This window comes from Maylandia zebra, linkage group LG18 (genome assembly GCF_041146795.1).
Source record: "Maylandia zebra isolate NMK-2024a linkage group LG18, Mzebra_GT3a, whole genome shotgun sequence".
Lineage (NCBI taxonomy): Eukaryota > Metazoa > Chordata > Actinopteri > Cichliformes > Cichlidae > Maylandia > Maylandia zebra.
In genome coordinates this window covers 21,248,450-21,259,523 of record NC_135184.1, presented here as the reverse complement: position 1 = coordinate 21,259,523, position 11,074 = coordinate 21,248,450, and the positions used below count along the sequence as shown (strand labels likewise).

The 11,074-nt window shown below is 37.2% G+C and overlaps 1 long non-coding RNA gene across 1 annotated transcript; it reads left to right on the top strand.

The window, feature by feature from the left end:
• The first annotated feature begins 450 nt into the window (after positions 1 to 450).
• LOC143413602 (uncharacterized) lies at positions 451 to 3,049 on the top strand. The gene is made up of 3 exons (XR_013094210.1): positions 451 to 764; positions 1,599 to 1,681; positions 1,767 to 3,049. It is a non-coding gene; the product is annotated as an uncharacterized LOC143413602 (long non-coding RNA).
• The last annotated feature ends 8,025 nt before the right edge of the window (positions 3,050 to 11,074 follow it).

Genomic DNA, 11,074 nt, shown 5'->3' with positions numbered 1-11,074 from the left:
AAAGAGACCCCAATGCCGTTATATCAATATCAAAACAAGAAAGGAAAACCACAACACAAATTTGTCTATCCAAAGGGAGGGAAAAGACAACGACACCTGGGTCCTGGAGAGAGCAAAGGTCACACAACACAGGTGTGTTAGAGCTGTAACAGACAGCCTGTAAGTATCTGTGAACTGAGGAGATTAGCTGCTTGACTTTTGGAAAAGGACTGTACTGCAGGGAGTCAGCTCCCGGACTCCTCTAACATGAATAGTATTGTCTTGCGGAAATATGCAAGTCCTTCCCCAACCTCACTCCCTCTTTTTCCTTCAGTGCCACCCTCACAGGCTGAAAGCTATGACATTAAATCAGTGGTATAGAGATTTTCTGCCATTAGTTGGTACCTCTTTTTCACTATAGTTTCTTGTTCTCTTGTATTTGTTGTTTCTTTTGTTCTCAGTGTCACTGGAGCAGCCCAGTATCTCTGTGACGTCTCCAAATGGAGGACTGGTCAAGGTTCCTGAAGGTGTAGAAATCATCAAGGGTTACAGCTTCATCTTCACCTGCACAACTAGTGAACACTATACAGGAGCTGTTTTCTTTCTCATCTTCACTCGCTCTAATATGAAATACAACATGACATCTGTCAACAACTCAGCCTCCTTGAGTTTTCCTGTAGCTGACCTTGAACATGATGCCGACTACAGCTGTGTGTATGAGATAACAGTGTCATCAAGGAAAATCACTGCTCAAGAGGCTCAGTGGATTCATGCCTTTGTGATATGTAAGTAGACAGATGAACTCAACATTTCTATTTGCTGTTGAATGGCAGTAAATGAATGACATAGATCACTAGATTCACTGCAACATATTTACATGGTTTTTTTAAACATCACTCCAATAATGCAGTAAAGAATAAAGAAAGTATCTGGAATACAAATAAAACTTATTCCTTTTCTATTTTTTAATTGTATTTTTTGTGAGTACATGATTGTACTCAAACATAACCATGCCAATTGTTATGAGCGGCTGATGAACAAAGAAATAACCCCTGCTGAGAACCTGAGAAATTGTGGGTATACACTGGAAAATACATCTAATAAATGTTTTTTTTTTCCAGTCCTTTAAAAGAGTCTCACTTTAAGACCCTCATATCATAAAACTGAAGCTAAACACCTAAAATAACAATCTAAAGGCTGTCTAAAGATTTGCAAGCCTATCTGTAAGTAGTTCATTAGTAGCTACTGTTCAGTCAGTGATGCAATGTGGCCACCACATTGTGTCTGGGACATTTAAGTGTGATGGGGGTATGGGTGGGTAGAATTTTATATGCCACTTACTGGTAGCCCATCATTTAATATTTCTTTTATGTTAAATAGCACGATTTACAGGGAGTGTTTTTAATATATATATATATATATATAAATTTTGTTTTCTAAATTTTGTTTTGTTTATATTTATATATATATATATAAACAAAACAAAATTTAGAAAACAAAATTTATATATATACATATATATATATATATATATATATATATATAAATTTTGTTTTCTAAGGCTTTTAAAACCTCACTCTCACTGATGATATACTGATGATACAGATCTCTGTCTACAGATTCAAGAACTTCAGTCCTGAGATATGTTTTCCTACCACTGATTCTGCTTTTGGAGAACATTGCCCTTCATTTCTACTATAAGGTACATCAGAGAAAATAAAAGCATGTATTAAACCAAGTAGCAGCTGTGTAGGAACAATAACGTGGATTGTGTCCCGTCTCTCCAGGTCTCCAAAAAGCAGAAACCGGCCAAAAAAGAGAACGCTGAGACGGATGTTTCCAGAGCTGAAGAAGTTCACGCTGAGGAGGAAACAGCAGAAGAGATAGAATAGTCTTACGCGCACACGTGCACACACGTGCACACACACACACACACACACACACACACAGGTGGAGAGGCTTTCACCCAAATATCATTTCTCACAGGTTGATAAATAAATACAATAAGAAAAGAATTTGCTCTTTAGTGACAAGGTTCAACTATAGAGCACACAACAAGGTGAAGAATAGAGTGAAAACAATGTAAAAAACAGGATGAAAATGTGTGTTTCTTATATAAATTTGTGGAATCTTGAGGCATGTTAAGATTCGTGTATATACTGTATGATTTCCTTTTACATATATACCCTAAAAACCCCTAAAACTAGAAGACAGAACTTGCTCTGTAAGCACTGATGTTACTACGTGTCAAATCTCTATTTTGAGAACTGCTTAAGATAAAATGGAAGCAGAGACATATATTTTTTATGTTCTTTGAAGTTTGATTGCAAAATTGACATTATTGACAAAGACATTATAGATAGTAAACAGTTGAGATGAGTACATAGAAAAAGCACATCAAAACAATGCCTACAAAGAAAATGATGGTCTTGTATGAAGATCTACTGGAAACAAATTCTTCATTCTGTAACTTGGAACTGAATAAAAATTTGTCTCACAACATTTAATGTTTAAAGTGTGAGCACAGAGCTGCCAGCAGAGACACAGGAAGTCAGTGTGATCGAGATAAGGGTATCTTATAACTGCTACTGCTTTACAAAAATAAAATTCAGAACAACAAAATAACTGTGGTAAATTTATTAGTAAATACGAATTAGTTTTTAGCTGATATTTTCTGTATTCAGAAATCTTTGCACCTGCTCTAAAGCTATATCTCTCTGTATTAACATTCACCTGATAAGTCTGTCATCGAGGACTCTGTTCTTCATGTCATGTTTGTGAGTTATATTTTTGACACTTTGTTTTCATTAAAAGATTATTTTTAATGAAAATAATCTTTTATTATTTTATTATTACAACTAAGATTATTTTTGCGTTCAAAAATCATTCATTATTTACTGTTCTCAAAAACTCATTTCAACTACACTAGTGTGACTGGGGACCTTATGCCCTGGTAAACATGTGATCCCCTAACTCTTCACTCCACATATTAATATAGAATAGAGGAGGGAAGATGGAGTGATGGTCAGAGTGGTTTTAACACCTTTTTTGTAAGGCATAAACAGCATGAGGTACAAAGACTCAAACTGTGAGTGATAAAAGCCTCAAGGTTGAAGTGTGAAATGTCAGCAAGTTTCACTGTAATTGCAGACTCCATGCCCCCACCCCGACTGAACCACTCTTGCTCTCAGTTATCTGCTGTAAATTAGGTGATCTCACACAGATTATCAGATGTATATGTTCTTTCTTCAGATAGATGTTAGTGTTGCACAAAAAGCAGTTTAGCCTCCAAAAACCAACATGAATAAAGAAAAATATGAGAAAAGAGATTATGTCATTTTATGACTTGAATGAATGAATATTTACTGAAAAGAAAACATGCTGTTAAATATACCTGAATATAAAGCTGTCTCATATTCATGCTGCTTAGAACTTAAAATATATCGAGTGTGAGAACAGACAGAGAAGAGCAAGTGTACATATTAATATAGTCACAATGACCTTAACATTTTTACCTGCATAAATTGCGAAATACATTTTAAAGCAATAAACTGCACAAGATCAGGCCAGAAGTGTTACTGGGAGATTTGTTAATTATTACTTTTTGTTTTACATATGCAAAGAGTTTGAAACCCCAAAGCTGCCAACCTGAGTATTCTGTTGGAGCGTCCTTTCAGGAAAAACTGTTACACAAACTTTGCTCTGGTGTACGAAGCCCCGCAAGGGACGTGGGAGAAAAAAAAAATAAGACAGACTTTTGCGAGATCACGCAAAACAAACTCGGGATCTCGCAAAAGTTTTAGCCGCATTCTTCGGAGGCCGCCAGCTCGAAGCCGACCAGGAGGTCGAGGCACGATGTGCCGGCTGTAGTAGGTCTGACCTCCCATTAGCTTCGAGATGGTGGGTGTCAGATCTCCGAAAACGTCGGAGCACTTTTGCAAATATGTGGTGTCTTGTAAACCGAGCAGATATCTGACGTTTACACAACTACATTCATGCCTCAAAATATCTTAAAAGTGTATTTTGTGACCCAGAAAGAGTAATATTACAACTAAGTAGCTGCCGCCATTGTTGGAATTCAACTTTTGCGAGATCCCGAGTTTGTTTTGCGAGATCAGATTAGCCACAGACATGTGGCTGTAAAAAAAAAAGCTAAAACTGAAAGATAGCAGTCACTCTGTAAGCACTGATGTTACCGTCACATGTCAAATGTCTATTTTGAGAACTACTGCCAGTAGAGACACAGGAAGTCAGTGTGATCAAGATAAGGGTATCTTATAACTGCTACTGCTTTACAAAGATAAAATTCAGGAAAACGAAATAAATTGTACAACATTTATTAGTAACAATGAATTCGTTTTTAGCTGATATTTTCTGTATTCAGAAATCTTTGCACCTGCTCTAAAGCTATATCTCTCTCTATTAACATTCTTCTGATAAGTCTGTCATCGAGGACTCTGTTCTTCATGTCCTGTTTTTGAGGTTTTGGTACTTTGTTTTCATTAAAAGATTATTTTTGCGTTCAAAAATCATTCATTATTTACTGTTCTCAAAAACCCATTTCAACTACATTAGTGTGACTGGGGACCTTATGTCCTGGTTCAACCTTCACCCCACATATTAATACATTTCCCCATATTTTGATTGGCTACAAAGAAACTGTAGCTCAAAAAGAAGATTTGATTTATAAATGCATCCCATCTGAAACCCAAAGATTACCAGGCAGAACAGGAGCTAAAATAGCTGTTAATAATTTTAACATTTATTTAAACAGAAAAGTGGAATCCATACATGTACAAAGACAAACCATACCTTTCACATTCGTTTAAGCTCATAAGATAATTGAAAAATTTTACTGGATTTCAGTAAAATATTTTATATTTGTCTTTCACATGATTGACAAACTTGTAAAGTATATATAGTTATATATAGTCTGAGTGAGTTTATTTTCTATCTTTCCATCTGCAAAGGAAAGAAATCAAGGTCAACCGCTGATCCAACATGTGGCTGTATTGTGCTGAATAATTCTGACATCGTTTCGGATCAGTGAAATTTCTCACATCATGTTCCCATATGACAACATATTATTTTGTACTTCCTGTATTTCCCTGTTGCACTCTCTCACTGCCACTGCTATAAAATGTTTTTATTTGTATTTTACACTTTGAACTAATTGGTGTCATAAAGAAATTGCCCGATTAAATCAGTTGGGCGACTGATTTTTCAAATCAATTTAAATATATTTATATTGCACAAACTTACAACAACAGTTGCTTCAAGGTGTTATATTGTAAATTAAAGACCCTAAGATAATACAGACAAAACCCCAACATTTAGACGGCCACCTATGAGGAAGCGCTTGGCAACAGTGAGAAGGAAAAACTCCCTTTTAACAGGAAGGAATCAAGGCTCAAGGACGCGCAGTAGAAGATTTCCAACATCTCGCTGCACACATTAAATGATCTGAGCGTCCTTGGAAAATAGAGTCTGCCCTTTTTGTACACAGCATCACTGTTGGTCCTCCAGTTGAGTCTGTCAAGCAGGTGAATGCCCAAGTACATGTAGCTATTATTTGTTTCAACCTCCTCACCCGTGATGCTCATGGGCCCAGTTGCTGTTTTTGTCCTCCAGAAGACCACACCCATCTCTTTTGTCTTGCCGATATTCAGGAGGTAACTTCTTACAGACCATCCAGGCAACAGTAGAAGTGGTGACACCCATCCCGTGCAGCTTCTCACTCTGCAGAAGTGGATGATATTGTGGACAGTGGACAAATACCTTACAATACCACTGTTACCATTCAGGTGAAAGTGAGTATGCTGCAACAGGTAGATAACAGCATCAACCACCCCCATAACAGGCCGGTAAGCAAACCGAAGCGTGTTGGGAGAAGGTTTCACCCGCAAGCGAAGCCAACCAAGTCTCTCTAGCATGTTCATTACATGTAACATCAAGGAAACAGGTCTGAAGCTTTCTTTGGTACTGGCACTACACATGCTGTACCTTTTCCTGTATCAAACTCAGATTGAGGAGATGTTGCAGAATGCCAGATATCTGAGCAGCACAGGACTTCAGGCTCCTGGAACTGATGCAATCAGAGTCTGCAGCTTTGCCTTGGTGTAATCACTCCAGCTGTCTCCCCACCTGGTTAGCCATCACAGTCATGTGTCTATGAGGGTGTATATGAGAAGAGGGTGGGGGGTGGTGCACACCCAAGCCCGGATGGAGGAGGGAAGATGGAGTGATGGTCAGAGTGGTTTTAACACCTGTTTTTGTAAGGCATAAGCACCATGTGGTCCGAAGGCTCAAACTGTGAGTGATAAAAGCCTCAAGGTTGGAGTGTGAAATGTCAGCAAGTTTCACTGTCATTGCAGCAGAGCCCCCCACACAAAGAGCGTTTTAGTCTTCATAAACCAACGTGAAAAAAGAAAAATATAAGAAAAGAGATTATGCCATTTTATGACTTTTTATGTCTTTGTACTCCATAAAATGACCTGAAATGCACTATCACATAATTACTAGTATTGGTAATTATGTGACAGTGTTAGCCCTGTGACAGAATGGCGACCTGTCCAGGGTGTACGATGCCTCTCGCCCTAAGACACCTGGGATAGGGTTCAGTCCCCCTGCAACCCTGAAAAAGATATACGGAAGAGAATGGATTGATGGATGTGCTATGTGTGGGAAGGGACATTTATTATGTTTTCTAACTTTGTTTTTAACCTTGCTTTTAACTTTATGAGTGAACGGCTTGCTTCCCTGATTTGTTTCTCATGAGGTTTTTGCCGAGATGGAGATTTTTTAACCTTTATTTTTATTGCTGGTTGCGAGGTTTACCTGGAGTTATTCATACTCACAAACAATTACTTACAAACGCGAGGCACCCCACAGGGTTGCTGTCTCTCACCTCTTCTCTTCATTCTGTATACGAATGAGTGTCACAGTAACTTCACTAACAAATACATCCTGAAGTTTGCTGATTACACCCAGATTGTTAGTCTTTGTAGAAGATTTTGTAGCTGGGTGTGATGAGTCCTTCCTTTCATTAAATGTGTAAAAATCAAAAGACATGATTATTGATTTCAGGAAGTCTTTGTATAGTTATTCACCTACTATCATTAAAGCTGCTGATATTGAGATTGAGGAGAGTATTAAGGGGTTGTTTTGGACCACAAACTGTGTTTTGACGGCCGTAGTGATAGACGTAGTGACATGACAGCAACATCAGGAAGAAGGAATATGAGAAGCTGCAGAAGTACCAAGGGCTCAGAGAAGAGCTCGAGACGATGTGGAGGGTGATGGTAACTCTGGTCCCAGTGTAATAGGAGCACTCGTTGCAGTGACTCCCAAGCTAGGCGAGTGGCTCCAGCAAATCACAAGATCTCTGTCCAGAAGAGCGCAGTCCTGGGAACAGCTAAGATACTGTGCAGGACCCTCAAGCTCCCAGGCTTCTGGTAGAGGACCCAAGCTTGAAGGATAGACACCCGCAGGGGCGAGTGGGGAATTCATATTATTTTATTATTATTTGGTACACTTGGCATTACTAGTTAAAAAAATGGCACTGATTTGCCTTTTCCTGTTTCCTCATGCTGATGTAACTTTCCTGCCTAATATTTAACTAGTATCTCTTCTTTTTCCTCCTCCGTGTGTCAGCCAGCATTAACGGTGCTATCTGTGTTTGTTGCCCCCCCATCCTCCCCAATTACAATTGGATACCGACCTCTGAAAATTTTACTTCGTTTACTGGTTGCACAATTGTTTAACTTCCCTCAAAAAATCCTTAAACTTCTACCAGTTGTCACATCCTGCATTTGGAACCCTTGATTTAGAGAAACTTTACAGGTGACAGGAATCTGGGTGAACTTTAAATCAGGTTTGGTCTGATTTTTATAAGTCAAATACTTTTAAACTCTCCATAGTGTCAGTGTTGAGGATAGCTCAGTGTTTTAAGGTCTTAAAATGATTGCATTTGCCATGATTGCAAATGATTGTGTCAAATGTCATAACCATATCCCAGTATGCTTTACTGTGATTCTGCAATCTGCTGCAGAATATTTGAAAGACAATTTTGAGGACAAGGACAACGTTAATATGTCCAGCTCAAACTCAAAGTTGCTCTCTGTTTGCAAAGATTAGTGCAATGAAATAAAAAGATTCACAGCAGAAGTCACATCAGCAGAGATAAAGAGACATATTATGTGGGTACTGCACATGAAGAGAAACTAAACACTTCACACGCCAACCTGAGAGTTTTTAACCACTCACAGTTTGTTCCAGCCTCAGTGGTACTTTTTGATGACAACTTTTAAAAAAAGAAAAAGAAAAAAAACAGTGTCTAAAACCACTGACCAAATGTTGCAACACTGCTGATGTGTTTCATGCATGCATGAAAACTATTTTTTTGTAAACTTAAACTTGGAAAGCTGTGCATATTTCTGCTTATTATTTTATGTGTATATCTGGACTCATCCACCATGTTTGCTGTGCAAGTTTCACAGTGATCCAAGCAACTTTTTTTGTAGCTTGTATTCAGATGTCTTCTATGCAGTGTTGGTCAAGTTACTTGAAAAAAGTAATCAGTAACTAATTACTGATTACTTCCCCAAAAAAGTAATCCCGTTACTTTACTGATTACTTGTTTTCAAAAGTAATTAATTACTTAGTTACTTAGTTACTAAGTTACTTTTTAAAAACACGATTTACAACCTGAATAGGTGATAAAGCGATAGATCTTTCAGCCCAATTCTACTTTTTCTACATAATCCATCATACAAAATGTAATCAAATGGAAAAGTCTCTTTTTAAAACTTGTTTTATTAGTTTTAATCTTTTAACTTTATGCATCAAGCAAAAATTTAATTATATGCAACATTCTCTGACTGGAAGAAATTTGTTTAATATTTAAACCTATTTTCTGCACATTCCAGCACATAATTTTTTTGTGTGTGTGTTTACACTCAGTCTTTCAAATAGATGCAAGTAAAACACAGCAGAAAATAAATAAAATCAAAGACTAGCGGTTCTGTTGCTCTATTTTCACCTGTAAAGCAGGAGTTGGGTAGACGGAGGTGTGCTCTGGTGCAGGTGTGCCGAAGAATCCGCGAGTTTTTCTGTGAATTTCCGTGGTACGGAAATACGTGGTAGCGCACTCGGTGCTTGCTTGGAAGTTTAGGGGGTTTTTTCGCTGTAAAAAGAAGTTTTATTCCCACGCACAACGGACACAAATGTTTTTGTCACTTTTTATGGAATCAAACTCTAAGTAAGGTCAGTACTTCCACGCTTTAAACGCTGCACGCTCATACTCTCTCCAGCACTCAATATATGATCCACTGTTGATCTGCACACAGCTGTTGTCACCAACATTGCACTTGCGTACATCACTGTCATGAGACATTCTCGCAAAAAAATCACGGTTTTAGTAACGCAGTAACACAGCGTTCCTATGGGAAAGTAACGGTAATCTAATTACCGTTTTTGCAATAGTAATCCCTTACTTTACTCGTTACTTGAAAAAAGTAATCGGATTATTGCCCATCTCTGCTTATATGTGAAAATGTTGTTGGGGAAAATATATTTCCCTGTTTCATTGAAAGGACAGTATAGTAACAGTATAGTTCTGAGGGACTTGGAGATTGAGAGTTTCATGGTGCAATTTGAAGTGTTTTCAGTGTGAGAAAATGTCAGAAAACACTGAGGTTCCTGTGGTTATTTTGTAGCATTAGAGCACAAATATCAGGCCAGTGTCTTAATTTACATAACTGTGGTTTCTCAGCATACGACATCACATCTGCTTGAGACTGCATGTGGAAAATATACCTGCAGCCTTCAGACGTCTCCAGAGAACTGCAACTAGCAAGCAATACTCTTCACTTTCTAACTGCTGTGGATTACAGAACTGGTAAGAGTAGCAATTTATTTTTATTCCATCTGGATGACCATAAAATTAAACATCAGCTGTTAACTGCTTGTGTCATGTTCATGCAAATTAAAAGCCTTTAAAAACAACATACCATAGAGACAAGTTGTATGTGTACAAGTTTAGGAACCGTAAAATACCTGCTGTGTAAAAAAATTGTTTATTTGAAAAATTTTAGACATAAAAGAACAGTTTATGAACATAACATCATTTCATGCAGACACCAAATGATACTTTTTTCTTTGATTTGCTTTGTGCTTGTTTAAATAAAAGGTCATATGACACAGGTCAGAGTGGCTGTTAATTACAGAAATGATTATATTCACTGTTAAATAAAATAATCTACACCAAAAGCGACATTACAGATGCATTTTTTTTAAATCTAAAAATGAAGTTTAATGTGAAGCTTTTGCATGGACCAAATATATTAACTTAAGTTTCTGTCACTGATGGCTCATTTTACACAGCTTCTGTGTCTCAGCCATGTGGAGACAATGGAGAAACTTCTTCTACTTGGCCATCAGTGAGATGCATTTCATATTTTTCAGATATTCTTAAACTGGTATACAAATAGAGACTCTAATCAGTGCTCACTTTTTTCCCACATAATGAGTTATTTTTTGTTCTACAGTCTTTCATCTGTCTGGATCTTCAGCTGCTGCAGGTCAGTCATGCATGTACCTTTTTCATAATAAAACACAGGTTCATGCCTTTACACCCATTTTGTAAAATGTTATATCCATGATCTGATTGGTCAGTTCAACATATATAATTCTGCGATTATGATAAATGTAGTGCTTTTTGTAGGTATAATTATTTTGATTAGATTTATTCTGTTCTATTCTATTTCTCTAATTTTCAGCATTTCTGTGCCTGAAATGAGCATCTGGTTGTTGTTCACCTATTTTTTTCCTTTACTGTAACAGTTAAAGGAAGGTTGAGAATATAAACCCACATAAACCTGCCCAGTGAATATTCTAAAATTACTTTTGATAATAACATATGAACCTTTTTCTGATACAAATAAAATATTTTTGCTTACAAGCAGAGAAAGCAAACGCATAACTTATTTAAGGAATAGATATAATTGCAGTCTGCAGAATTCATATTCTACAAAGAAAGATGTCTTTAAACTTGTAAAATAAAACTAGATTGCTGGCCCCCAAAGTAAATCTTGCA